The sequence below is a fragment of the Pristiophorus japonicus genome, chromosome 8 (assembly GCF_044704955.1).
Source record: "Pristiophorus japonicus isolate sPriJap1 chromosome 8, sPriJap1.hap1, whole genome shotgun sequence".
Taxonomy (NCBI): Eukaryota; Metazoa; Chordata; class Chondrichthyes; family Pristiophoridae; genus Pristiophorus; species Pristiophorus japonicus.
The window spans coordinates 46,357,633-46,383,637 of NC_091984.1; positions in this window are offsets into that span (position 1 = coordinate 46,357,633).

Genomic DNA, 26,005 nt, shown 5'->3' on the forward strand with positions numbered 1-26,005 from the left:
CCAGTTATTGTGTCTGTAAGCACTCTAGTAATGACTCCACGAGGCAAGGTATTGTACTCGAACTGTGGTGACCTTAGTCCATTTATTACAGCTCCTGAGTACAGCATGGTGAGCTCCCTTTTATACCTGGTTACCTGTCATGTACAGGTGACCCCTAGGTCTCCACCAGTTGCACCCTCTGGTGGTACAAGCATAGTGTATACAGTGTGAAGGTACATCCAGTAGTCTTATGTAACTGTACATTGAGTGTACAGGGTGTATACTTATATTATACATATACACAACAACTGCCTGTCCCGAGTCCTGCTCAGCTACCGCACAAGACCCCACTCACTCACCGGAGTTCCCCCTGCCGAACTGCTCATGAAAAGGGCACTCAAAACAAGTCTCTCTCTAGCCCACCCTGATCTCCATGATCATGTCGAGGACAGGCGCATCAACAAAGCATGTACCATGCTTGCGCAAATTTGTCACACGATATTGAAGTCAATGACCCTGTATTTGTACTCCACTATGGACATGGTCCCAAATGGCTTGCTGGCACTGTCATAGCCAAAGAAGGGAGTAGGGTCAAACTTGCAAATGAACTAACTTGCAGAAAGCATTTGGACCAAACCAAACTGCGATTCACAGACAGCCACGAGCAACCTGAAGAGGACACCACCAACTTCGACCCTCCAACACACACAAGTGGCAACCGACATCACGGTTGACCACGAAACTGAACTCATCATCCCCAGCAGCCCAGCAAGGCCAGCTGTGCAGCAGCCCAACCAACTCGCCTGCACCTGTGTTTGTACCGAGACGATCAACTAGGGAGCGGAAAGCCCCAGATCGTCTCACCCTGTAAATAAGTGTACTACTGACTTTGGGGGGGGGAGTGATGTCATGTATGCAACACCTTGTAACTAGCATCCTACTGTCACCAGAGGGCGCATCTGTTGGAGTCCCAAGGGATGCTGGGATCCCTTGGGAGCACTGCATTTAAGCAGACCTCCCATGCTGTGCCTGCACTCTGGAGTCAGAATAAAGAGACTAAGGTCACACTTACTCAAGTCTACAATACTCTGTCACATTGCTTTATTTGAGACATAACAGTTTCCAAATAGCCAAAGCTAAGATGAAAACTGTCTTCCCTTGCCAAAATTTAACAAAATTCAACATAGGTGACTGGTATCTTCTGCTTGTGGGCTTTCCACTGTGTCTCTGGAGAAGAAGTCAGTGGCACTGACATTCCTGGGGTCCTGCTCTGCTGGTACAGGTGCAACTTGATGGAGTGCACTCTCGGCCCATGCCCAAATGCACAGAAGCTATTCCCAAACTGACAGAGCCATTTGCAGGGCCAGGGCAGGTGCTTCAGTGGTAGTTGTCCTGAATCAGTAGCTGGAATGGATGAGCAATGCCGTGCTATTCCGATGGCGGCCAGTCCGCCCTGGAAATGCCTGGCAAAAATTCTCTTTCCACATCTTCTGCTCCCAGTAAAGCAAATGGGACTCTTTGGGAAGGTAATCAATTCCTTCAGAATTTAATGAGGCACTGTTAAGAGGAGCATTCCCAGCAGAACCAGGTTCCTGGCTCCCAAGGCTGAAATCTTCTTTTCTGCAGTTCTCAAAGCCAGGAATTTCAGGGCCAGGATCTTTGTTCAGAAACCAATTAAGTGAAAACCTGCTTTTATGACTGGACCAGTCCATTTCTGTGTCTACTAATGCTCCTGTGAAGTGCCTTAGAACATAAAAAATAGGAACAGGAGTAGGTCACCTGGCCCCTCATGGCTGATCTGATCATGGACTCAGCTCCACTTCCCTGCCCGCTCCCCATAATCCTTTACTCTCTTATTGCTCAAAAATTGGGCTATCTCTGCCTTAAATATATTCAATGACACAGCCTCCACAGCTCTCGGGCAGAGAATTCCATAGATTTACAACCCTCTGAGAGAAGAACTTCCTCCTCATCTCAGTTTTAAATGGACGGCCCCTTATTTAGGATATTTTATTACATAAAGGCGCTATATATATATACAAATTGTTGTTATTTGGCATGTTAGTATATTAAGATTGATAGAAAATGGAATAGAAGATTGGCTGAATACTAATCACTGTGGGAATCCATTATTGGAACAAATTTTCACCTAGGGGAAATATATGCAGGAAACAGTAATATCACAGCATTTACCTCTCAGCTCACAATGTGTAATAGCTGTTAAATTCTCAGTTTGTTTGTTTACTTCAGGAAATGTCTACAACATGAAAGAAGTCCCTCAACATAAATGACAGCTCTCATTGTAAACTTTAGTTTTGGCAAAACATCCAAACTTCATGGGTGGAATTTGTATTGTCATACATACATATAAATTTGATCTTGAATATCTACCAAGAGACAAACATGCCTGCTTATCTCATCCAAAATTCTGTTGTTCATCATATTCTGTACTGGGGATTGATTATATTAGAAAATTCAAGAGTTAGATATGTTCCTTGCTGAAAACTTGATAGAGGGATATGACTAGTATTGTAGGATATGATGATTCTTATACACTGGACTGGGAACTTGGTTGTTCTTTTCTGGTGCAGTACATTGCTATGTTCCAGTGTTCAGTTGACATTTGATTTGGTCCCACAACATGCAAAACTTAGGTGTGATATCAGAACCATTTTTATGTGTCAGCCACAAAGTTCAACCTGTGGCATTTAGACATAGAAGTGCAGGTGTGAAATATCTGAGATTGTGGCAGTGCTTTCTATGGTCCGTCGCTCTTACTGCACCATCTTTGGAGCACATTAGAACATGATTTGAGATGTTCTGAGGTTATGAAAGGTGCTATATAAATGCAATTTCTTTCTTTATTTCACATTGTTTGTGACATTTCAATTTAATGGCTAGAAATTTGATTAAAATAAACATTTTATGGCCAAACTTTCCATTGTACTCTTCCCCAGGCCAGAGAATATTTTCGTCATCTGCTCTTGTGACCAATGGACATGGGAGATAGCATTGAATTGATAAACTGTTTATTCTGCATATTGCGCCATTGAGGAAGCTTCCCTTCAGCCCCATATAGGACAACTTCCTTTGTTGCAACACTTTCAGCAGAACATCATGGGCTTTCTTCGTTATTCCTTCGCCCGCTTGCCATTGCTGACCTGCTGGAATGCTGGAGACAAAAAGAACAACTTCCTGAAATGAGAACATCAGCCCTTTATGAGAATCAGGGACATGGAAGTACCGGGGTGCAAAATCTGAAAGTTGTGTCGGTGCGTTCAATGGTCACACGGCACTCAGTTTGGAATGTGATGCTACCGCTCTGCGCGTTATGGCCACAGGCAACTAGAATTGGCAAACTGTGACTCTCGGGATATCCCATCCATGACAATCGGAACAATCTCTGCGCACATGAAAAACACACAGGAAGCATATTTAAATTATATTCCTGAGCTGACCTCTCTAAATCTGGTGAAGTCAGCCGTCCATTCCAACACCGTGGAGTCGCACGGGAATGTAGCTGGGCCCACGTCATTTCACCAAGGATTACTGATCAGCCATTAGGTGACATTTAGTGCTGGATGATGACAATGCACTAGACTGTATTTTTGGCAGCATTATGGACCGTCCTGTTTAAATACTATCGATCCTTTCTATAATGTCTATTTTCAATGTTAACCAAACATCAAATGTTTGAACATCGGGCTAGATCTGAGGCAGCACTGTTAAATCATTTACCGATATTTAGAGGGCTTATAAACACACATCAGATATTGACTTGCACCCTAGTTTCTATTGCAGTCAAGATTATTAAACTCGGCACTATTTCCTCATTTGAGAATTAATAGCCACACTATTTCCTTAAACTGCATTAGAGCATTGTAACCATGAAAAATATATAATATGCACCATCGGAAACAGCCACTTAAAACAATACCAACAGTAGTTAAGGGTGGGTTTTGGTGCTTAAACTATACCCAGCAGCCTTCAATGCATCAAAGTGAATGAGTTTTAAAGACCACAACCAGTGAGAACTGATTACAACACAAGTGATAGTGTCAAAGGGAGTCCAGAAAATAGATTAAGCAGGTTGCAATTTTCGGCAATTATTTTAATCAAGAGCAGTGGAACAGAATGAAGCATTGGTATCTGGAGGCTATCGACAAAGGTAATGACTGCTGCTGCTGAAACCCTCATCCATCTCTTTGTTACCGCTAAACTTGGCTATTCCAGTGCTCTCCTGCTTGGCCTCTCATCTTCCACCCGCCATAAACTTGAGCTCATTCAAAACTTTGCCCATATCCTAACTTGCACCAAGTCCATTCAGCCCTGTGCTCGCTGACCTACATTAGCTCCTGGTCCAGCAACGCCTCAATTGTAAAATTCTTATCCTGGTTTTCAAATCCCTCCACGGCTTCGCCCCTCCCTATCTCTGCAACCTCCTGCAGCCCTACAACACTTCGAGATCTCTGGGCTCCTCCAATTCTGGCCTCTTGCATATCCCCTGTTTTAATCACTCCACCATTGGTGGCTGTGCTTTCAGCTGTCTCGGTCCTAAACTATGGAATTCCCTCCCAAAACATGTCCACCTCTCTACCTCTCTCTCCTCCTTTAAGATGCTCCTTAAAAGCTACCTCATCTGTCATAATTCTCCTTATGTTGCTCGGTGTCAAATTTTGTTTGATAACACTCCAGTAGAGAATCTTGGGACATTTTACTATGTTAAAGGCACTATATAAATGCAAGTTGTTGTTATTATTGTGGACTTGGGAGCAGCACAATGGTGCACTGCATTGGAACTACAACATATTGGACCAATTTTCCTCTTCACCCTAGCGTAAACTACAGTGGAGCTGAACCCGGATACCTGGGTGCAGAAATACCCATGGGGGTAGGCAGCCATTCCAGATTAAAGGATACTGCTGCAGGCCTGAGAGGCCTGGAGTGATGTGGACATCTGCTGGCTTTGGGGCCAACTGACTGCTGACAAAAGTAGCAGCCAAATAACTTCCAGTCCTGCTGCTGAAACTTCCTAGCTCACAGAATGAAACAGTATATGTCTGCAGGTCTGTAGAGGGACCAGGCAGCCCCCTTTCAGATCCCCCAATCTGAAGACACACTTTCAATGCTGTTTCTGGCATCCACCAGGCAGAAACCCAGGAAAATAATGTGACAGCTCCCCTCACCCCTCTTTCCTCAGCTTTGCCCCCTCAAAAGTGATCACATGGGCCTCGAAGCATAAGATAATCGCCACCGTGTGGCATGGAAAGGCAGGAAACAAGTCTACCCTCTTGATTTTCCACACAGCGAGGTTTTCTGCCGTGCTATTGTGGGGAAGTACCAAGTATAGGTGGAAAAGAGGGAATTGTGCTGGCTAGTCACTCTGGGCTGACTGAGAAGACAGCTGTTTCCTGGGAGGATTGGTTGGTGTCCTATATTAGAATATAAGGGGGTGAATTTCTATGGAGATTCTCCCAATTGTCTGGCAGAAGAGTCAAAGACACCCCAGAAATACAGCCTTAACACCTTTTTGTCCAGCGTTTCCATGGCTCTTCCACCAAAGTTGAGGCAGACGAGCGAGAGAAATAGAAATCTACAGGGCAAATCGAGGGCATTTCGGTCCATCGTGTCCGGTTGACAAAGAGCCACAGGGTCCTCAGTCAGCAGCCCTGAAGGTTACATATAAACCTTTGAACAATGAACAATAGCGGAAAGGTAAAGAGCATCCAGCCCAATCAGTCCGCTCCACACAGCTGCGACACACCCTGCACCGCAACATTCTACAATCCACCCCAACCGGAGCCATGTGATCTCCTGGGAGAGGCAAAACAACAGATTAAAAAACCCAGGCCAATTGGGGAAACAAATCTGGGAAAATTCCTCTCCAACCCATCCAGACAATTGAAACTAGTCCAGGAGATCATCCTGGCCGTATTCGATTCCCTGCAATACTTACCATTGTATCTGTACCAACCCACAAGAGGTTATTCAGTCTAATCCCACTTACCAGCTCTAGGTCTGTAACCCTGCAGGTTACGGCACTTCAAGTGCCATCTAAGCACCTTTTAAATGTGGTGAGAGTTTCTGCATCCACCACACTGCCAGGCAGTGAGTTCCAGACCCCTACAATCCTCTGAGTAAAGAAGCCTCCCCTCAAATCTCCACTGAACCTTCCACCAACCACCTTAAAACTTTACCCCTTTATAATTGACCTCTCCACCAATGGAAATAGGCCCTTGCTATCCACCATATCCAGGCCCCTCAAAATTTTATACACCTCAATGAGATCTCCTCTCAGCCTCCTCTGTTCCATTGAGAACAAACACAGCCTATCCAATCTGTCCTCATAGCTAAGATTCTGTATTCCAGGCAGCATCCTCGTAAATCTCCTCTGCACCCTCTCTAGTGCAATCACGTCCTTCCTATAATATGGCATCCAGAACGGCATCAGTACTCCAGCTAACCAGAGTATTATACAATTTAAGCATAACCTCCCTGCTCATGCATTCTATGCCTCGGCCAATAAAGGCAAGCATTCCGTATGCCTTCTTAACCACCTTATCCACCTGGCCTGCTACTTTCAGGGATCTGTGGACAAGCACTCCAAGGTCCGTTGTTCATCAACACTTTTAAATGGCCTACCATTTAATGTGTATACCCTTTCCTTATTAGCCCTCCCTAAGTGCATTACCTCACACTTCTCCGAATGCAATTCCATTTGCCACTGCTCTGCCCACCTGACCAGCAGATTGATATCCTCCTGCAGTCCATGACTTTCCTCTTCATTATCAACCACACAGCCAATTTTAGTATCATCTGAAAACTTCTTAATCATACTCCCTATATTCAAATCTAGATCATTGACATTTTCCACAAATGCAAGGGACCCAGTACTGAGCCCTGCGGAACCTCACTGGAAACATCCTTCCAGTCACAAAAACATCCTTCCAGTCACAAAAACATCCTTCAACCTTTGCTTCCTACCTCTAAGCCAATTTTGGATCCAACTTGCCACTTTGCCCTGGATCCCATGGGCTTTAACCTTCATGACCAGTCTACCATTTGGGACTTTATCAAAAGCTTTGCTAAAGTCCATATACACTACATCGTACGCTCTACCCTCATCAACCCTCTTGGTTACCTCCTCAAAAAATTTAATCAGGTTAATCAAACGTGATCTTCCCTTAACAAATCCGTGCTGACTGTTCCTAATTAATCCTTGCCTTTCTAAATGTAGATTTATCCTGTCCTTCAGGATTTTCCCCAATAATTTTCCCACCACTGAAGTTAGGCTGCCAGGCCTGTAATTACTCGGCCTATCCCTTTCTCCCTTCTTAAAGAAGGGTACCACATTAGCAGTCCTCCAATCCTCCGGCGCCATGCCCAGATCCAAAGAGGACTGGAAAATGATGATCAACGCCTCTGCTATTTCCTCTTTTACTTCGCTCAACAGCCTGGGATGCATTTCATCCGGGCCTGGGGACTTATTTACTTTCAATACTGCTAAACCCCTTAATACCTCCTCTCTCCCTTTGTTTATTTCATCCAGAATTTCACACTCCTCCTTGAAAGCAGTATCTGCATTGTCTCTTTCTTTTGTGAAAACAGACACAAAGTATTCATTAAGAACCACACAAAGATTACCCCCATGATCTCTAATAGGCCCTACCCTTTCTTTAGTTATCCTCTTGTTCTTAATATATTTATAGAACATCTTAGGGTTTTCCTTAATTTTACTTGCCAAGAATTTTTCATATTCTCTTTTAGCATTCCTAATATCCTTTTTAATTTTACCTCTGAACTTTCTATATTCTCCAACGATTCTACAGTATTTAGCCGTCGGTGTATGACATAAGCTTCCCTTCTTTTCTTTATCCTCCCCTGTAAGTCCCTAGACACTCAGGAGGCTCTAGAATTGTTATTCCCACCCTTTTTCTTTAAGGGCACATGTTTGGCCTGAGCCCTCCAGATCTCCTCCATGAACGCCTCCCACTGTTCCGACATTGATTTACCTGTGCTCTTAGCTCATCCGCCTTATTCGCTATACTCCTTGCATTAAAGTATATCCCATTTCGCACGGGAAGACCTCTTTGATTACTACTTACTCTTACAGTTTTGCATCTCTGAAATCTGGGATTGGATCCTATTGAAATCCAATTCAACTTCTGATGTACATGAATCGCCTGTGTAGAACAGTTTATAATTTGGCAATTTTACTCAGGGGGGGTTATAAGAATGAAAATCTCACACTGGCACAGGAGGGTACTTTTGTGAGGTCAGCACATTGTTCTGATGGATTACGATGAGCTTTTCTGTGCTATTTAATCTATGCTATATCTCACCTAAGAGCACTGAATGGAAAACAGTGGAGAAATGTTCCACTCCCCAGACGTTTGATATAATCTACAAATCTGCTAAAAATTAAAAGTGCAAAAGCATATATTTCATACAAAAGAGCATACATAACACACAGGCAACATCACACTAACACACGGGCAAACTTGCACACTCTCTCTCATGTTTTAATTTATAAAGGATATTGCCTTTTATAGGTTCAAATCAGTCGAGTGGAAATTGGAAACATCTTTAGGCCCACATCTGTTTTGGTTGGAACATGTGCTTCCTCTTTGATTAAAGCTCATAGACCAAATAATACCTTATTATAAAATATTGCACAAAAGGAAGAAAGTACAGCTTCTACAGGAAACCATTGAGTGGTTTATCATGTTACAAATTTATGTGTCCTGGATCTTTTACTGGTTTAAAAATAATAATAACTTTTATTATTATCACCCTGCCTCCAAGTCTGAGTGAACACAGGGCTCAGGTCTGAAGACATTTCTTGGGTCTATCTGGATGTAATTCAGCAGCAGTGACTCATCGCTCTGTTTTTCTTATTCTTGGCAGGAGTTTTCATGTGAACAGAACTGTTTGCATTTTATCTCCACATTCTTTGGCTTCTTTAATGTCTGTGTGGCTATTTCTGCCAACTGTTCAGTGGTCTGTAGTACCCACAACACAGAGTGCTGTACCTTTCAAACGGTGCATAGATTGAAAGAAGAGGAGTTTGGTAAGTACTTTTCATGTTTATTTTAGTCACTGAAGCCTAAAGGGCTTTGAAACCTTATGCTGTAGCTTTCAGTGGTTGAAAATTGTATGTTCCACAGGTTCCTCCAAATGCTTAAGACTAAGTATGATTTGACATGCAAATAGTGTCACTTTTACAGTACATGTCGTGGAAAAAGGCTGATATTCATTCTGGCTAATTTGTTTACTACTCAGCGTATATTTTAATGGCATCTTCTGTACACGTAACTGCATGTTGGGTTAAAGTTGACAATTTATTTGTGTCTAATACGGCTCATCCTAATCTATCAGAACAATGTGCCAACCTCACAAAAATACCCTCCTGTGCCAGTATGAGATTTTCATTCTTATAACACCCTGATTAGGAACACTGTGTAAAAAATTTTTTAAATGTATGCCCAACATAGCAGAGGAGGCAACTTTTGAGAACAGGGCCCATAGGATAAAGGAATTGATTTGTTTAATGGCTCAGCTAGATGGAATGGCTGTAAATATGGCACATCTCTCATATGATATGCATGTGAAACATATGATTATTATAACAGTGTGTCAGCTTTTATAATTTGTGTACTGTAATTTGAGGAGTTTCTAAATATTAAATTACACTACTGTGTTGCAATGTTAGTAGCATCGGGTAAATTAAATATAGAGGTGGAATTGCCAGCGAACGACTTATTGGAATATCATGGGCAGTGCAATTTTCCAATAAGCCATTTGCTGTACATGATGCACCATCAATGGTGCAGTGTGTTGGAAAGTTCTACCTAATACAGGCAGATTTTATCTCACCAATTTTCTCTGCCAATTTTCTTCCCTCTCCCTTTCCTTTAGATGTTAACTCCTTGCTGGAGTGCAATTCTGCATGTTCTGGATACTCTCGACCAAATTATTTTTGTCTGAGCCTTGACTGTGAATATTAGAAGGTTTTTCGACCCTGGAGGTATCCTAGCTGAGCCAGATCCCAGCTCATGAAAAGTCCTCACACATGAACTTCAAGCAGAGGTTGCTGGATAGCAATCAGGGACAGGAACTCTGTTTAATTTCCCTCCCCCTAACTCAGGGGTACTGAGGAGGGATAAGCACCCTTACTGCTGTCTTGGCAGAGTTTGCTTAGTTCAGTACAGATCAGGAATAAAACAGGGAATCTGGTGGTCTATGTGGCTCAGTCTCACTGGATACACTCACCAAAGGATCTACTACAGTTGAGACAGTTGTTTGAAGCAAAGCACTTTTAATCCAATATATATGGGAAGTACAAGGCTAATTTAAATAATCATAACAACAGCTGGTGTAATCACCCCAACCTCGCATATCCCATAGAGCGCTTCCTCTTGGCTGCCATGACAGCAGATACTTGTGCGTACAAACAACAGGGGGTAACCACGTCAACAACACACCACAGAACTTCTTTGTCCGTTACATCAAATCCCAACAACCCAAACACAATTCTGCCAATTTAAAAATAATGATGAGAAACTTACCTTAAAAGCGACTAATTTATTTCTTGAACATTTGTGGAAAAATATTTCTGTACATAATTTAAAAAATATATATTTTCCTTAAACATTACAACGAGCTGGCTAGTTTCCCAATGGGGTTGCCAGCATTGTGGCATTTCTGAATCTGGGCACTCACATGCCAATAATGTGGTCAGAGGTACCCAAAATGCTGCTGCACTTTGGGCACCAGAGCCCTCTTTTATCGGGCATAGAGGCAGGCCTGAGGCCTATGCTGCATCCCATGTATACTACACACATGCCAGTACAACCTGCAAGCACTTTAAGCTTCTACTTCCCGACTGTGTGCTCTATCTAAGTGCAAGTGAGGCGGGTGGCTGCTAGGTGTCAATGTCTGCCTCTTGAGATGGAGGTGGCTTAATATCTCCTTGCACTTGGTCAGAAGATGGCCCAACAATTTCAGGCACTACAAAGCTTAATGTAGTGGCTGCATGGGCATGTATTCTCAGCGACACATCTGTATTAATTTCAGTGGGTGGCAGGGATTCATCCACATAAGCAAAGAAAATAGGATACTGCCACTAGTCTTTGGGTAGGCTTCTAATCTACACTCCCCACTCCCTCTATTGCCTCCACAGCCATAGGGGCCAAAATTGACCCTTTCTATAAGAGCTGTGACTGCCTCAAAGAGGCGGCCATGGGTCGGTAAGGATCCACTGCTTGGTCAGCATGGATAGGGCCGCCATTTTGTAAATTGCCCTCCTTTACTTTTGGAGTGGTGTACGGGACTGCCCCACCCATTTTCCGCTGCATCAGGCACGTGCCGACCCCTTACCGACTTGTGGCGATCCGCTTTCCGACCCCCGCGGGAAATTGCCCCGCGAGAGCAGCGTTGCCGCCGGTCGGTGCCGCTGACAGCTTTCCCCTGCAGGGAGCTGTCAGCCGCTGGGCAGCGCGTTCATCCTTAAAGGGAAGGTTGCGCTGCCGGCGACCCCATTTTATTTCTTCTTGTAGCCAACTGTCAGGTTGGGTTGACAATTATGCCCATGGGTTCGGCCGGGCCGCCTCGCAGCCCCTGTTGGGTACCAGGCCATTGACCCGGCCGAAACCCTCCCTCGTGGCCCAGTGTTTGCCACTAAAGGGGCTGCAGAGCTCGCAGCGGCCCACCCCTTTAACTGCAGGGGAGGGACATTGTGACGTGTCGCTGATGACTTGGAGCGATGGCCGTTCCAACCCGCCCCCACTTCTGCCCCGCTGATGACGGCCGTTCCGATCTGCCCCACTTCTGCCCCGCTGATGATGGCCGTTCCAACCCGCCCCCACTTCTGCCCCGCTGATGACGGCCGTTCCAATCTGCCCCCACTTCCGCCCCTCTCCTGACACCAACACTGCTCCGACCAGAAACAAGAAACAAAGTGCTGAAAATTGCCAGATTGGTCACCCCATGCATTGGGGTTGAAAGAACACTTAAAAATCGGTAGGTGCACCCCCTTTTCAGGTGGAGGGCAATTTCAGCCCCATAATATCCATGACCCTCTCTTCATAAGGAATAATGGGTTGCAGATTTGTGACCACCTTCCATTCCAGAAATGCTGCCTTCTGTTATCTGCGGTCTGCAGCCACAAATGGAAAACAAACATATGTTGGTAGGAGAAATGTGAGAGAAGATTTGTGTCATGCAAGTGCCAGCGCACAAGCCACATTATGTCAGTATGTGAACACGCAGCATTAAGGAACCCTGTGCATATTACTTGTTGAGAGACATGGTCAGCATTTTGAATGGCTCATTATACAGTGCCATGTAAGAACATGAGCATACTTGTTCATTTAGTTGGCAAACTGCCCTGCATGCTCCATCTGTGCCCATCAGGATTTACAGTGAATAGCAATGAAAATGTTGTCATTTTCACATTCACTTTAGCAATCTTGCATGGACGAGCAAATTTCTTCTTCACCTGCGCCTAGGCTTAGGCCAGTTGAGCCTGCAGCTGTACAGTCGGTTACCTCAATCCATAGTGATCTGGTGGTACCCTTATTGCAAGGTGGTCCTCTCCTCCAAATAAGGCCACCTTTCCCTACAGGGCTTCCAACATCTGGTCATTGAATGGGGTTATTCATTTTTCACACAAAGCATTTCATTTTACAAGCAGCCAGCAGCCTTTTAAGAACTGCTAGTGTGAGAAAACTCACTCCCCCCACCCCCCTCCCCCAACCCCGCCTCTGAGTGCTCCCAGCACATCACGCACTAAGTGCTGAGAGTGCCACAAACCCACTCAATTATTTGAGCCTGCATGATGGTGTGAGATCAGCCGCCTTCCCCCTGTGCGTATGTAACCCCCAAACTGCACACCTTAATGGTCCCCACGTTTGCATATTCTTGATTCCCATTGCCCACAATAATCATCTGGCAAGTAAAGTCGCAAACATATGTTGGCTGAATTTTGTCGCTCATGTGCTTCCTGATAGGGTCCATTCCTTGGAAAAATAGGATATTAAGTGGGACCTTACATGCATCCCCCATTCATACAATGAAAAGGATGTTGAAATAATGGTGGGACTGAAGTAAATTGTGTTAGACCCTATAAAATATATTAAAAGACTTGTATTTAATGTCTTTTGCATTCGCAGAATGTCGCAAAGCACTTCAAAGCAACTTTTGAAGTACTTTTGAAGTGTAATCACTGTTGTTACGTAGGCAAATGTAGTAGCTAATTTATGCACAGTAATGACCTGTTAATTTGCTTTTAGTGGGGTTGGTTGAGGGATAAATGTGCAGAGTGAATATTTGCACTAGTGTTTTGAGCGTCCTTCTGTGCCTGCGTGCCCTGGACCCTGCCCCCTTCCTCCCGTGCATGCGCAGACTCCTCAAACCCAACATGGAGCTGGTTACTGCTCAAGATAAAAGTTCACCGGGTTGGGAGTAATATATTAGCATAGATAGAGGATTGGCTAACGAACAGAAAACAGAGAGTCGGGATAAATGGTTCATTCTCAATTTGGCAATCAGTAACTAGTGGGGTGCCGCAGGGATCAGTGCTGGCACCCCAACTATTTACAATCTATATTAACGACTTGGAAGAAGGGACCGAGTGTAACATAGCCAAGTTTGCTGATGATACAAAGATGGGAAGAAACGCAATGTGTGAGAAGCACACAAAAAATCTGCAAAAGGACATAGACAGGCTAAGTGAGTGGGCAAAAATTTGATAGATGGAGTATAATATTGGAAAGTGTGAGATCATGCACTTTGGCAGAAAAAAATCAAAGAGCAAGTTATTATTTAAATGGAGAAAGATTGCAAAGTGCTGCAGTACAGTGTGACCTGGGGGTATTTGTGCATGAAACACAAAAGGTTAGTATGCAGGTACAGCAAGTGATCAGGAAGGCCAATGAAATGGAGTATAAAAGCAGCGAAATCTTGCTACAGTTATACAGGGTATTGGTGAGGACACATCTGGAATACTGCGTGCAGTTTCGGTTTCCATATTTATGAAAGAATATACTTGCTTTTGAGGCAGTTCAGAGAAGGTTCACTAGGTTGATTCCAGAGATGAGGGGGTTGACCTATGAGGAAAGGTTGAGAAGGTTGGGCCTCTACTCATTGGAATTCAGAATGAGAGGTGATCTTATTGAAACGTATAAGATTATGAGGGGGCTTGACAAGGTGGAATCAAGGAGAATGTTTCCACTGATGGGGAGACTAGAACTGGGGGCATAATCTTAGAATAAAGGGCCACCCATTTAAAACTGAGATGAGGAGAAATTTCTTTTCTCAGAGGGTTGTAAATCTAAGGAAATCGGGACTCAGAGAGCTGTGGAAGCTGGGACATTGAATAAATTTAAGGCAGAGATAGACAGTTTCTTAATTGATAAGGGAATAAGGAGTTATGGGGAACGGGCAGGGAAGTGGAGCTGAGTCCATGATCAGATCAGCCAAGATCGTATAAAATGGCGGAGCAGGCTCAAGGAGCCGTATGGCCTACTCTTGCTCCTATTTCTTATGTTCTTATGAGTTGTGCCTCATGGAGCTGTGCCGCGTGCGTCTAGCTATGGATTATCTTCAGGACTTTTGCATAGAATATCGTTGTGATTATCTACACACACATTTTCGCAGCCTTCTGTAGGAGAGAAAACATCGGAGCTGGGAGAGAGACTGGGGTTGGGGGGAGAGAGAGACCGGGGGTGGGTGGGGAAAGATCGAGACTGCGGGAGGTGAGGGAGAGAGAGATTGGGGAGGAGGGAAAGAGAGACCGGGAGGGGGAGAGAGAGACCGGGGGGTGGGGGGGGCAGGGGAGAGAGAGAGACCGGAGGGAGAGCAAGAAACTGGGGAGGGAGAGACTGGGAGGGGAGAGAGAGAGAGGGAACATGGGAGAGGGAACTCAGGAAAGATGGATCACGGTTTTCCAACCCCACCACCTTTACACGCACACTCGATTTCTCAGAAAGCTTGGTGCGTGTGTCACTATTCACTTGGGCCCAGAAGAGGCGAGGGCCCAGGGGCAGCACGGGCCAGCCCACACTGCGATATGTGTGCACACTAGATCCGTGCAGCAGAGTTGGTCTCCAGTCGTCTTGGTTAATCCTTGCTACTGGACCAAGACCTAGCTCTGTCAAGCCCGTGTGGTGGCTGGTGTGCAAAGGTTACCACTTGTTTAAAAGCATCCAAGCACAGGCATCTTCCACCTTTCCGAATGTAGTTCGGACCTGGAATTTTAGATCCATCATTGAAACACCTGTGAACTTTTTGACTTTGAAGCAAGTCATCCTTGAGTCGAGGGACTGCCTATGATGATGATGATGATGATACCCAATAAACCTGTTCACAATCTGTGACCCACACACAATGCCCCATCTATAGTGCAGCGGGTGAGGGGGGGGGGGGGGGGGGCGGGGGGTTGGTAAAATTCAGGAACTTGTGCTGGGGGGAATCAGAAACTTGGGCTGGGATGAGGGTGCTCTGTCCTGTCTGGAGACGGCAGTCAGTATGGCTCAAATCACACTTTGCAAAGTCACTGAGAACTTGGGCTGGGCGGTTCTAATTACACATTCCAGAGTAACTGCTGGGTGTGTCTTATCCTCCAAGGGGATCAATCAGCAATCAGGTCATGTGATCGTGGAGAGCCAATCAGAGCATTTTGTCGTGCAAATAAGTGCCATAAATGTTGGCCAGAACACCCAGAGAATGCCCCTGCTCTTCTTTGAATAGTGCCATTGGATGTTTTACGTCCACCTGAGCAGGCAGATGAGATTCGGTTTATCGTCTGATCTGAAAGATGGAAAACGTTGTGCAGTAATTGTGAAGCCAGTGAGATTGTGAAACAAGGAAAAGTGCATTTGATTACATAGATATAGACATATACAAGCATGGAAAAAGCGATTTGAAAACATAGTTAACACATCCAATATTTTTTATGCAGGAAAGAAATTTGACTTAAAATCATCTCAGGAGTTTGTAATTGTGGAGTTAAGATCTTTGGGATGGGTAGAAATGGACACTGGTTAACAGGAAGTGTCTTTGGAGGGACCGGGAAAAAACAAAGCTATAATTTCTAAATTTGACTTGATATAAATGGTCTCTGCAGAATGACCACTGCAGCAGGTGTCTTTGGGATGGTTTAGAGGGAGCACGTAGCAGGTAAGTCTCATGCTTTGGCAACTTTCATTTTTATGGGAAGATTCCTCCCTTGTCCAGATGTTGTCCGCAGGTCATTCTGTAAGCGATAGGAAAATTCCTTGACATCCTGCCTTGTGAAGCGGAGGCTATGCAGTAAGGTCTCCTCTGACATGTCCTGGTATGTGTGCAGGGCTTGATAAACATGGATCATAGGGTAATGAGAGATGCAGATAGAATATGCCAGTGATCATTGCACCTGCATTTCTTGGCCCCTGCTGAACTCCCCTTCTTCATCTAAATCATGTGCGTATTTGTAACCTCCATATAAATACGCATACTCTCCACTTAAGTGCCATATAAATGCCATCAGCACCCAAGAACAATCAAAGAAAATATTGGTAAAAAATCTAACCCGCAAAGCAATAAAACAAAATGGCAAACTGCCGAGCTATTATTCTAGTAAGCGAAGCCAGTGTGGCTTCATTTTCTGCCCCCAAACTGTTTCTCAGAAAATCAGAAATAATGTGTTTCACATACTCACAGACAAAAGCCTGATTTTCCAAGACATGCCCACTGCTAGCAAGGTTCCACACCACCAATGGAGCCTCAGAAATTCAGCGCTTTGTTTCTATCTTGTGTCTTCACTGCACGGGCTAGCTTATGCAATTCATCTACTCGTTCTTGTCCAGGATCTGAGTGAAGGTGATTTTCCCATGTGATTTATTTTCTATGGAAGCTCCACATGGCACCAGTGCACATTTCTTCACAGCACCAATGTACAATCTTCCCACTGCACAGCTCATTGGTCAAGGGTAGAATTCATTTGTTTGATGGCAGTCAGTTCAATCACTGACCAGAAACTGAGGACTCCGTACTACATAGAATCATAGAATCATAGAATGGTTACAGCATGGAAGAAGGCCATTCGGCCCATTGAGCCCGTACCGGCTCCCAGCTAGTCCCACACCCCTGCCCTTTCTCTGTAGCCCTGCATTTTTTTCCCCTTCAGATACTTATCCAACTCCCATTTGAAAGATAAAATTCAGTCTGCCTCCACCATCTTTTCAGGCAGTGCATTCCAGATCTTAACCACTCGCTGCGTAAAAAGGTTTTTTCATACGTCGCCTTTGCTTCTTTTGCCAATCACCTTAAGTCTGTGTCCTCTGGTTCTTGACCCTTCTGCCAATGGGAACAGTTTCTCTCTATCTACTCTGTCCAGACCCATCATGATTTTGAACACCTCCATCAAATCTCCTCTCAACCTTCTCTGCTCTGAGGTAAACAATCCCAGCTTCTCCAGTCTATCCATGTAACTGAAGTCCCTCATTCCTGGAATCATTCTCGTAAATCTTTTCTACACCCTCTCTAAGGCCTTCACATCCTTCCTAAAGTGTGGTGCCTAGAATTGGACACATTACTCCAGTTGGGGCCAAAGCAGTGTTTTATACAGGTTCATCATAATTTCCACACTTTTGTACTCTATACCTCTATTTATGAAGCCCAGGATCCCTTCTCAACACAATGTTGGATTTGACATGCTCCATTTGTCTGTACTTAGCACTGTCAACTTCATACCCTTCGCTTCCAGCTAATGCTCCTCAACCCCAGCTAACGCAGCCACGAGCAGTGGTGTTACTGCAACTGTTAGCACCATGCCTAAATGGGCTGCTTTAGGTTGTACCACAGCCATTATTTTAGAGATTTACCCCACTGGTTTGCAATTCCAGGCCTCCCCAGGAATCATGAGAAGCTGCAGGCCTATTAGTTGTATTCGTGTACCAGTGTTTGTGGTAGCATCTCAACTTTAGAGGAAGGCAGGTTGGTGACTTGAAAATGGTAAGTGCAGCCTGGTCTCTGTATACCTTTGTTGAACAGTATATATTTCATTTTATAATTCTCTCCATCTCGGCACAGACTTCACAGAATGTCCCCGCATCTTGTCGAAGGAGAGAAAAAGACTTTGTTACAGTTGATTTATCAAGTGTCTACAGTAATAGCAAAGAGCAGCCTGGATTACTCAGTCTTTCCAAATTGGCTGCCAAGAATCCGCCTTGCAGAGACTGCCTTCAATAGGTGGTGGGTAGTAATGTGTGTAGGGCAGGGACATAGAAACATAGAAAATAGGTGCAGGAGTAGGCCATTCAGCCCTTCGAGCCTCCACCACCATTCAGTAAGATCCTGACAGACTGCATGATGGCACTGGAGCTGCGAATGGACTCACTCTGGAGCATGCGCGATGGTGAGAATGTTGTGGATAGCACATTTAGTGAGTTGGTTACACCGCAGGTAAGGGTTAGATCAGATAGTGAATGGGTGACCAAGAGACAAGGCAAGAGCAGGAAGGTAGTGCAGGAGTCCCCTGCGGTCATCTCCCTCCAAAACAGATATACCGTTTTGGATACTGTTGGGGGAGATGACTTACCAGGGGAAGGCACCAGCAGCCAGGTTCATGGCACCATGGGTGGCTCTGCTGCACAGAAGGGCGGGAAAAAGAGTGGGAGAGCTATAGTGATGGGGGATTCTATTGTAAGGGGAATAGATAGGAGTTTCTGTGGCCGCAACTGAGATTCCAGGATGGTATGTTGCCTCCCTGGTGCAAGGGTCAAGGATGTCTCGGAGAGGCTGCAGAGCATTCTGGAGAGGGAGGGTGAGCAGCCAGTTGTCGTGGTACATGTAGGTACCAACGATATAGGTAAGAAACGGGAAGAGGTCCTACAAGCTGAATTTATGGAGCTAGGAGCTAAATTAAAAAGTAGGACCTCAAAGGTAGTAATCTCTGAATTGCTACCAGTGCCACGTGCTAATCAGAGTAGAGGGAGCAGGATAGTTAGAACAAATATGTGGCTTGAGCAGTGGTGGTGCAAGAGGGAGGGATTCAAATTCCTGGGACATTGGAACCAGTTCTGGGGGAAGTGGGACCTGTACAAAAGGGACGGTCTGCACTTGGACAGGACTGGAACTGATGTCCGAGGGGTAACATTTGCTAATGCAGTTTGGGAGTGTTTAAACTAATATGGCAGGGGGATGGGAACCTATGCAGCGAGACAGGGCAATGAAATATGGAGTCAGAAACAGATGGTAAAAAGGTAAAAAGCAATAATGGAAGGCCGAGTAAACAAAGGCAAGAAACAAAAAGGGCCACACTACATCATAATTCTAAATGGACAAAGGGTGTTAAAAAAACAAGCCTGAAGGCTTTGTGTCTTAATGCAAGGAGTATCCATAATAAGGTGGATGAATTAACTGTGCAAATAGATGTTAACAGATATGATGTGATTGGGATTACAGAGACGTGGATCCAGGATGATCAGGGTTGGGAACTCAACATCCAAAGGTATTCAACATTCAGGAAGGATAGAATAAAAGGAAAAGGAGGTGGGGTAGCATTGCTGGTTAAAGAGGAGATTAATGCAATAGTTAGGAAAGACATTAGCTTGGATGATGTGGAATCTATATCGGTAGAGCTGCAGAACACCAAAGGGCAAAAAGCGTTAGTGGGAGTTGTGTACAGACCTCCAAACAGTAGTAGTGATGTTGGGGAGGGCATCAAACAGGAAGTTAGGGGTGCATGCAATAAAGGTGCAGCAGTTATCATGGGTGACTTTAATATGCATATAGATTGGGCTAACCAAAACTGGAAGCAATATGGTGGAGGAGGATTTCCTGGAGTGCATAAGGGATGGTTTTCTAGACCAATATGTCGAGGAACCAACTAAGGGGGAGGCCATCTTAGACTGGCTGTAGTGTAATGAGAGAAGATTAATTAGCAATCTCATTGTGCGAGGCCCCTTGGGGAAGAGTGTCTATAATATGGTGGAATTCTACATTAGGATGGAGAATGAAACAGTTAATTCAGAGACCATGGTCCAGAACTTAAAGAAGGGTAACTTTGAATATATGAGGCATGAATTGGCTAGGATAGATTGGCGAATTATACTTAAGGGGTTGACAGTGGATGGGCAACGGCAGACATTTAGAGACTGCATGGATGAACTACAACAATTGTACATTCCTGTCTGGCGTAAAAATAAAAAAGGGAAGGTGGCTCAACCGTGGCTATCAAGGGAAATCAGGGATAGTAGTAAAGCCAAGGAAGTGGCATACAAATTGGCCAGAAATAGCAGCGAACTCGGGGACTGGGAGAAATTTAGAACTCAGCAGAGGAGGACAAAGGGTTTGATTAGGGCAGGGAAAATAGAGTACGAGAGGAATCTTGCAGGGAACATTAAGACGGACTGCAAAAGCTTCTATAGATATGTAAAGAGAAAGAGGTTAGTAAAGACAAACATAGGTCCCCTGCAGTCAGAATCAGGGGAAGTCATAACGGGGAACAAAGAAATGGCAGACCAATTGAACAAGTACTTTGGTTCGGTATTCACTAAGGAGGACACAAACAACCTTCCGGATATAAAAGGGGTCAGAGGGTCGAGTAAGAAGGAGGAACTGAGGGAAATCCTTATTAATAGGGAAATTATATTGGGTAAATTAATGGGATTGAAGGCCGATAAATCCCCAGGGCCTGATGGACTGCATCCCAGAGTACTTAAGGAGGTGGCCTTGGAAATAGCGGATGTATTGACAGTCATTTTCCAACATTCCATAGACTCTGGATCAGTTCCTATGGAGTGGAGGGTAGCCAATGTAACCCCACTTTTTAAAAAAAGAGGGAGAGAGAAAACAGGGAATTATAGACCGGTCAGCCTGACATCAGTAGTGGGTAAAATAATGGAATCAATTATTAAGGATGTCATAGCAGCACATTTGGAAAGAGGTGACATGATAGGTCCAAGTCAGCGTGGATTTGTGAAGCGGAAATCATGTTTGACAAATCTTCTGGAATTTTTTGAGGATGTTTCCAGTAGAGTGGACACGGGAGAACCAGTTGGTGTGGTGTATTTGGACTTTCAGAAGGCTTTCGACAAGGTCCCACACAAGAGATTAATGTGCAAAGTTAAAGCACATGGGATTGGGGGTAGTGTGCTGATGTGGATTGAGAACTGGTTGGCAGACAGGAAGCAAAAAGTAGGAGTAAATGGGTACTTTTCAGAATGGCAGGCAGTGACTAGTGGGGTACCGCAAGGTTCTGTGCTGGGGCCCCAGCTGTTTACATTGTACATTAATGATTTAGATGAGGGGATTAAATGTAGTATCTCCAAATTTGTGGATGACACTAAGTTAAGTGGCAGTGTGAGCTGCGAGGAGGATGCTATGATGCTGCAGAGTGACTTGGATAGGTTAGGTGAGTGGGCAAATGCATGGCAGATGAAGTATAATGTGGATAAATGTGAGGTTATCCACTTTGGTGGTAAAAACAGAGAGACAGACTATTATCTGAATGGTGACAGATTAGGAAAAGGGGAGGTACAACGAGACCTGGGTGTCATGGTACATCAGTCATTGAAGGTTGGCATGCAGGTACAGCAGGCGGTTAAGAAAGCAAATGGCATGTTGGCCTTCATAGCGAGGTGATTTGAGTACAGAGGCAGGGAGGTGTTACTATAGTTGTACAGGGCCTTGGTGAGGCCACACCTGGAATATTGTGTACAGTTTTGGTCTCCAAACTTGAGGAAGGACATTCTTGCTATTGAGGGAGTGCAGCGAAGGTTCACCAGACTGATTCCCGGGATGGCAGGACTGACATATCAAGAAAGAGTGGATCAACTGGGCTTGTATTCACTGGAGTTCAGAAGAATGAGAGGGGATCTCATAGAAACATTTAAAATTCTGACGGGTTTAGACAGGTTAGATGCAGGAAGAATGTTCTCAATGTTGGGGAAGTCCAGAACCAGAGGTCACAGTCTAAGGATAAGGGGTAAGCCATTTAGGACCAAGATGAGGAGAAACTTCTTCACCAAGAGAGTGGTGAACCTGTGGAATTCTCTACCACAGAAAGTTGTTGAGGCCAATTCACTAAATATATTCAAAAAGGAGTTAGATGTAGTCCTTACTACTAGGGGGATCAAGGGGTATGGCGAGAAAGCAGGAATGGGGTACTGAAGTTGCATGTTCAGCCATGAACTCATTGAAGGGCGGTGCAGGCTCAAAGGGCCGAATGGCCTACTCCTGCACCTATTTTCTATGTTTCTATGGCTGATCATTCGCCTCAGTACCCTCTTCCTGCTTTCTTTCCATACCCCTTGATCCCTTTAGCCGTAAGGGCCTGATCTAACTCCCCCTTGGATATATCCAATGAACTGGCATCAACAACTCTCTGCAGTAGGGAATTCCACAGGTTCATCTCAGTCCTAAATGGCTTAGCCCTTATCCTTTGACTATGTCCCCTCGTTCTGCACTTCCCCAACATCTAAAACATGCTTCCTGCATCTAACCTGTCCTGTCCTGTCAGAATTTTATATGTTTTTATGAGATCCACTCTCATCCTTCTCAACTCCAGTGAATACAGACCCAGTCGATCCAGTGTCTCCTCATATGTCAGTCCTGCCATCCTGGGAATCAGTCTGGTGAACCTTCGCTGTACTTTCTCAATAGCAAGAACGTCCTTCCTCAGATTAGCAAACCAAAACTGAACACAATATTCCAGGTGAGGCCTCACCAAGGCCCTGTACAACTACAGTAAGACCTCCCTGCTCCTATACTCAAATCCCCTAGCTATGATGGCCAACATACCATTTGCCTTCTTCACCACCTGCTGAACCTGCATGCCAACTTTCAATGACTGATGTACTATGACACCCAGATCTCGCTGCACCTCCCCTTTTCCTAATCTGCCGGCATTCAGATAATATTCTGCCTTTGTGTTTTTGCCACCAAAGTGGATAACCTCACATTTATCCACATTATACTGCATCTGCCATGCGTTTGCCCACTCACCTAACCTGTCCAAGTCACCCTGCAGCCTTTTAGCATCCTCCTTACAGCTCACACTGCCACCCAGCTTAGTGTCATCTGCAAACTTGGAGATATTACACTTAGTTACCTCATTCAAATCATTAATGTATATTGTAAATAGCTGGGGTCCCAGCACTGAGCCCTGTGGTATCCCACTAGTCACTGCCTGCCATTCTGAAAAGGACCCGTTTATCCTGACTCTCTGCTTCCTGTCTGCCAACCAGTTCTCTATCCATGTCAATACATTACCCCCAATACCATGTGCTTTGATTTTGCACACCAATCTCTTGTGTGGGACCTTGTCAAAATCCTTTTGAAAGTCCAAATGCGCCATATCCACTGGTTCTCCCTTGGTCCACTCTATCAGTTACTTATTCAAAAAATTCTCGAAAATTTGTCAAGCAGGATTTCCCTTTCATAAATCCATGCTGACTTGGGCCGATCCCGTCACTGCTTTCCAAATGTGCTGCTATTTCATCTTTAATAATTGATTCCAACATTTTCCCCACTACTGATGTCAGGCTAACCGATCTATAATTACTTGTTTTCTCGCTCCCTCCTTTCTTAAAAAGTGGTGTTACATTAGCTACCCTCCAGTCCATAAGAACTGATCCAGAGTCGATAGACTGTTGGAAAATGATCACCAATGCATCCACTATTTCTAGGGCTACTTCTTTAAGTACTCTGGGATGCAGACTATCAGGCCCCAGGAATTTATCGGCCTTCAATCCCATCAATTTCCCTAACACCATTTCCCACCTAATAAGGATTTTCTTCAGTTCCTCCTTCTCACGAGACCCTCTGTCTCCTTCTATTTCCGGAAGGTTATTTGTGTCTTCCTTCGTGAAGACAGAACCAAAGTACTTGTTTAACTGGTCCGCCATTTCTTTGTTCCCCATTATAAATTCACCTGAATCTGACTGCAAGGGACCTACGTTTGTTTTCACTAATCTTTTTCTCTTCTCATATCTATAGTAGCTTTTGCAGTCAGTTTTTATGTTCCCAGCAAGCTTCCTCTCATACTCTATTTCCCCCCTCCTAATTAAACCCCTTGTCCTCCTCTGCTGTATTACAAAATTCTCCCAGTCCTCAGGTTTGCTGCATTTTCTGGCCAATTTATATGCCTCTTCCTTGGATTTAACACTATCCTTAATTTCCCTTGTTAGCCACGGTTGAGCTACCTTCCCCGTTTTATTTTTACTCCAGACAGGGATGTGCAATTGTTGAAATTCATCCATGTGATCTTTAAATGTTTGCCATTGCCTATCCACCGTCAACCCTTTAAGTATCATTCGCCAGTCTATTCTAGCCAATTCACGTCTCATACCATCAAAGTTACCTTTCCTTAAGTTCAGGACCCTAGTCTCTGAATTAACTGTCTCACTCTCCAGCTTAATAAAGAATTCTACCATATTACGGTCACTCTTCCCCAAGGGGCCTTGCACAACAAGATTGCTAATTAGTCCTTTCTCATTACATATCACCCAGTCTAGGATGGCCAGCCCTCCAGTTGGTTCCTCGACATATTGGTCTCTCAAACCATCCCTAATACGCTCCAGAAATTCCTCCTCCACCACGTTGCTACCAGTTTAGTTAGCCCAATCAATATGTAGATTAAAGTCACCCATCATAACTGCTGTACCTTTATTGCATGCATCCCTAATTTCTTGTTTGATGCTGTCCCCAACCTCACTACTATTGTTTGGTGGTCTGTACACAACTCACACTTTGGTATTCCATAGCTCCACCCATACTGATTCCATATCATCCAAGCTAATGTCCTTCCGTACTATTGCATTAATTTCCTCTTTAACCAGCAACGCCACCCCACCTCCTTTTCCTTTCTGTCTATCCTTCCTGAATGTTGGATACTCTTGGATGTTGAGTAGCCAGCCTTGGTCGGCCTAGAGCCATGTCTCCATGATGTTAATTACATCATATCCGTTAACTGCTATCTGCGCAGTTAATTCATCCACCTTATTCTGAATACTCCTCGCATTGAAGCACAGAGCCTTCAGGCTTTTCTTTTTAACACACTTTGGCCCTTTAGAATTTTGCTGTAATGTGGCCCTTTTTGCTTTTTGCCTTGGGTTTCTTTGCCCTCCACTTTTACTTTTCTTCTTTCTATCTTTTGCTTCTGTTCCCATTCTACTTCCCTCTGTCTCCCTGCATACATTCCCATCCCCCTGCCATATTAGTTTAACTCCTCCCCAACAACACTAGCAAACACTCCCCCTCGGACATTGGTTCCGGTCCTGCCCAGGTGCAGAACGTCCGGTTTGAACTGGTCCCATCTCCCCCAGAACCGGTTCCAATGTCCCAGGAATTTGAATCCCTTCTGCACCACTCCTCAAGCCACGTATTCATCTGAGCTATCCTGCGATTCCTACTCTGACTAGCATCTGGCACTGATAGCAATCCTGAGATTATTACTTTTGATGTCCTACTTTTTAATTTAGCTCCTAGCTCTCTAAATTCGTCTTGTAGGACCTCATCTCATTTTTTACCTATATTGTTGGTATCTATATGCACCACGACAACTGGCTGTTCACCCTCTCTCTTCAAAATATCCTGTACCTGCTCCGAGACATCCTTGGACCTTGCACCAGGGAGGCAACATACCATCCTGGCGTCTCAATTGCGGCTGCAGAAACGTCTATCTATTCCCCTTACAATAGAATCCCCTATCACGATCGCTCTCCTACTCTTTTTCCTGCCCTCCTGTGCAGCAGAGCCACCTATGATGCCATGAACTTGGCTGCTGCTGCTCTTCCCTGATGAGTCATCCCCCTCAACAGTACCCAAAGCGGTGTATCTGTTTTGCAGGGGGATGACCGCAGGGGGCCCCTGCACTACCTTCCTTCCACTGCTCTTCTTGTAAGCCTCCCATCCCCTATCTGGCTGTGTGCCCTTTAGCTGCGGTGTGGCCAACTCACTAAACCTGCTATTCACCTCATTCTCAGCATTGTGGATGCTCCAGAGTAAATCCACCCGCGGCTCCAGTGCCGCAACGCGGTCT